This window comes from Neoarius graeffei, chromosome 14, assembly GCF_027579695.1.
Source record: "Neoarius graeffei isolate fNeoGra1 chromosome 14, fNeoGra1.pri, whole genome shotgun sequence".
NCBI lineage: Eukaryota > Metazoa > Chordata > Actinopteri > Siluriformes > Ariidae > Neoarius > Neoarius graeffei.
This window is the reverse complement of record NC_083582.1, coordinates 5,293,437-5,298,614: the sequence shown is the minus strand read 5'-3', so window position 1 is coordinate 5,298,614 and position 5,178 is coordinate 5,293,437.

Sequence of the window (5,178 nt, the reverse complement as noted above, 5' to 3'; positions counted from 1 at the left end):
GTCGACTACAAAGCAGAAAAATATCAGGGGTCACTCAACAAATTAGTTTGCTAATAAAACTGTAGATTATATACTAAATTAAATAAATGAATCATCTTTGGTATATCACATCTCTGTTTCATTCTGGATTCTGATTGGCTGGAAAGGTGCATCTTATTTTAACAATACATAAGGCATGAGTCACAGCGGGGTGTGGTGTTATAGGAAACTCATCTGGAATGTGATGTGGCTCAAAACTAACACAGTTATATGATTATTTTCCTATCACAGCATGTACTGCAGTGTGTTATTCATCTTATCCCATGATGGTCTGGTGTGTGTTATTCCTCTTAGAGCGCTGAATTTAGCTCAACCCTGATAGCAGCTTTAAAATTAAAGGTCATTTTCAGTGCATGTAGATAAATATCTGCCTTCTCTGACTTTGCAGTGGACCAAAACTCTGACACAAATGACACAGTTTACTTTCATTTTCACTTTTTATTGAGCGTCAGATTTATAAATGATAGTCAAAAATAAGTTTGGGGGTATTTTTTTCTTGACTTCTATTCTTCCACTGGGTCAAAAAAGAATAAAATACCATGGACACACTTCAGTAAATGTAACTTATGAGAATCCAAGTGACATAAAATAATAAATAAGCATCAACCTCGACAACAAACTTTATTCCTGGTGACATTTACTGCAATAAATCACACGTAACAGATCAAAGTGGAATAATAATCCACTTTGGGAATGGAGCAGTAATTCTACTGTGTGAAGAAATGGTGTATTAGCTCACGCTTCCCTCTAGACTGTTAAAACTAGGCAAGGAATATTTCTTCTGTATTCAGCTGTCACTTACGTTACACATACGGTACTGAGGAGTTTGGGGACCGCTGTGTTAGAAAATCTTTATCACACCACCACATCATGAAGTAGTTTAATGTGACATCAACACATACACACACACACACAGAGTTTTATACTTTATATCATAGACTGTGAATGCTTTACACTAAATAATATCATTTATTTCATTAAATTACAGCATTCTATTTAAAAAATACATTTTAATCTGATTATTGTTGCTACAAAGTAGTTGTGTTGATTCTTACCGCACGTCTCTCCAGTGAATCATTCACCTCACTGATAGTTTGAGTGGTAGTCCAGAACCATTATATCTCATCTTTTTATAACCAGAAAACTTTCACTTTCATTTAATCTCTCATTAACATTATGAGAAAACAGTCTAGGTTTTCCCCTTTGACATTTTGGAACAACAATGCATTTACTAAAGCACACACAAAACCCCCTAACTGTTTTCTCTGAGTCATCCACTCTGTGCACTTGTGTCTCAAGAGCCATGAATCTGTGAAGAGATTAATGCAATAATCCACCTTTTCCAATAAAGCAAAGCTCACTGAACTGCACTCCGACGAAAATGTATTGTTCCGTCCCACCTCCTGTCTCTTCAGTTCTTTAGGTGTAATTGATCATCATGAACCCTGTGTGTTAGAGGAGCGTGTCCGAGAGCCAACTATAAAGTCAGGTCAGATATGAAGCTCGCAGAACAAAGAAAGATCACGGTCATTAATGTAGAAGGAGCATCCTCTTGTTATCATGATTACAGGTAAATCCTTCATTTGTTCATGTTTTGGAAAACAAATCCACCTAGATATTACTAACCCCACTTCCAGAAACGTTGGGATAGTTTCCAAAATGCAATAAAAACAAAAATCTGTGATTTCTTAATTCATGTGAGCCTTTATTTAACTGACAAAAGTACAAAGAAAAGATTTTCAATAGTTTTACGGGCCAACTTAATTGTATTTTGTAAATATAAAAAAAGATAGAATTTGATGTCTGCAACACACTCAAAAAAAAGTTGGAACAGAGGCATTATTACCACTGTGTGACATCACAGTTCCTTTAATAACACTTTTTAATTGTACTGTATTTCCAGATGCTGCAGCGGACTATGTTAAGTGACAGCGGTTTTCCAAAGTCCTTCCGAGCCCATGTGGCTATATTTGTCACATTAGCATGATGTTTCTCAGGCAGTGCCGCCTGAGGGCTCGAAGGTCACGCCCATTCAACAGTGGTTTCCGACCTCGCTCTTTATGCACTGAAATGTCTCCGAATCCCCTGAATCTTTTTCACAATATTATGTTCTGTAGATTTTGAAATACCTAAATTCTTGCATTGAGAAATGTTCTTTTTGAACTGGCTAACAATTTTTGTAGTGTCTGTAATACCATGTCATAAATAATAACTGCTCCCTGTACCTATCAAAGTGATGTTAACTCCCTATGTGTTTGCACTTGCGCATTGTTACTTCCAGGGGGAAAATAAAGGTAATGGAGAAACACGCTGTTGTTTTGGTTAACTCCGACATATTTTGGTGGTAAAATACTACAACTGGTGTCCACAAGGATGGACGTCAAAGCTTTGCCGACGTTCAACTGTGCAGATATGGACAATATTTCTGCTCGATGAAAGCAATGGCTCCATGCATTTGACTTATATGTAAAAGGGCGTGGCTGATGCCGAACAAAAGAAGCCATTATTGCTTCACACGGCCGGAATGGAAACACAGGATATTTTCTTTATGCTACCAGAGATAGAGGGAGATGGAGATGTGTATGAGAAAGCAAAGAAAGCTCTGTCAGAATATTTCATGCCGAAGTCAAATGTTCCGTACGAGAGACACATCTTTAGGAGCATGGCACAGATGCAATCAGAAACTGTTGATCAGTTTGTGACACAGTTGAAAGCGAAAGCCAAGACATGTGACTTCGGCAATACAGAGAATAAAGAGGAACAAATAAGGGATCAAGTAATAGAGAAGTGTTTATCTCATTGGCTTACACTGCAAAAAAAAAAAAGTTGGGTGAACTCGAAATTTCAAGGCAACAAACTTCGATAAAATTTTAAGTTGGGCAATTACACTAAATATTTTAAGTTTTGCTTCTGAATTCTGATTTTTGTCAACTCAACCGTAAATTGTACTAACTTATAATTTTACATTGTAATAACTGAATTTTTACACAGAGAATCCACTTTAATTTGGTTAAGTTAGCAAAGCAGAATAATTTAAAAGGAATTAAAAATTCCACACTGCAATAGTTAATAATGTAACTTAACTTTATAATTTAGAACCAATAACTTCTAATCAAATGTATAAATAATTACAGATGCAACATCTCATCTCATCTCATCTCATTATCTCTAGCCGCTTTATCCTTCTACAGGGTCGCAGGCAAGCTGGAGCCTATCCCAGCTGACTATGGGCGAAAGGCGGGGTACACCCTGGACAAGTCGCCAGCTCATCACAGGGCTGACACATAGACACAGACAACCATTCACACTCACATTCACACCTACGGTCAATTTAGAGTCACCAGTTAACCTAACCTGCATGTCTTTGGACTGTGGGGGAAACCGGAGCACCCGGAGGAAACCCACGCGGACACGGGGAGAACATGCAAACTCCACACAGAAAGGCCCTCGCCAGCCCCGGGGCTCGAACCCAGGACCTTCTTGCTGTGAGGCGACAGCGCTAACCACTACACCACCGTGCCGCCAGATGCAACATATACATTCAAAATATTTGTTTTATTTAAACTGTACCAGCATCAAATCCCTTCCAACAGGACCAAGTAAATGCAAACTAATGAGACCCAATTGTCCCAGTCCTAGCACTCAACTTGTGCTACATTGTAGACTTGTAAACTTTGACACTGAGTATAAATCTACCCCAAGATAAAAGAACATGTCTCATCAAACATGAGTCATGTTTGCATGAGTACGTTAATTTTAATTCTACATTTCCATATTTTGGAAAGGACCAGGAAAAAAAAAATCATGCACTTGCTGCCCTTTTTCTGACTTTGAGCCCCTGCCCCTCTATAATCCTGTGCACGTCCCTGCGCTGGGCTCAAACCCAGAACCTTCTTGCTGTGAGGTGACCGTACTAACCACTTACACCTATGGACAAAGTATGTGATGAGCACAAGGAGATCATAATTATGGGGGATTTAAACTGTGACTCATTGATTACTGACAACTTAGGTTCTATAGGCAAACTTAGATTCTCCTGCATGCTGTATCAACTCGAAAATATCATAACTTCACCAACAAGAATCACAGACACTACCAGCACGTCCATAGATGTAATCCTAACAAATGAGAAATCCCATCTGTATAACCATGGCACCTACGAAGGGGGGTTTAGCGACCATACCATGACGTTTGCTTACCATAGTGTTAAAAGTCCTAGAACACAGTCAAATGTAATTAATAAAAGGAACTATAAAAATTTTAGTGAAGAAAAATACCTTCACGACGTAGCTCAGGTACCATGGAACATCATAGAGAATTTTTCGACTATTGATGAACAGCTGGAGGTATGGGAAAACCTGCTCATTGGTGTTGCAAATACATGCTCCCATTAAGAGGCTCAAGGTCAGAGGTATGCCAACCCCATGGCTTACCAATGACCTGAAACAGCTTATTGCCCTCAGGGATCAATTGTACAAGGTGACCAAAAGATCAGGCAACCCTAAAGAGATGTCGTCATCCAAGGGTCTGAAGAGGGACAGGTTGGACTGTGGAAAGCCATTCGGAACTTACTTCCAAGTAAGACACCGAACACCATCAATTGTATTCAGCATGATGATCAGAATATTACTGACACGGTAGGAATAATGGAATGCTTGAATACGTTTTTCCACAAAGTCAAAGATGATTTGTATAAATCCGTCTCAAATACTGTTCCCTACTTCAGCCCTTTTCAGTTTATCAACAATGCCGACAGCACTTTCTCTTTTACTCCAATCACTGAGGAGTCTGTCATAAGTCTATTGTCCAGACTTGAAGTTAAAAAGCAACTGGACTAGATACTATTGACAACAAGCTCTTGAAAGTAGGTGCACATATTCTTGGCCCTCCCCTCACCAAACTGTTCAACTGCTCGCTGAGTACTGGAGAGTTCCCGATAAAATGGAAACAATCAAAAATCATGCCTATCCACAAAAAAGGGGACAAGACAAACCCGAACAATTACAGTCCGGTGTCCCTTCTATCGGGTGTATCAAAGATTCTTGAAAGGGTAGTGTACAACCAACTGTATGAATACCTTAGCCATCACAGGCTATTAACACCTTCTCAGTCTGGATTTAGAAAACTATATTCATGCGA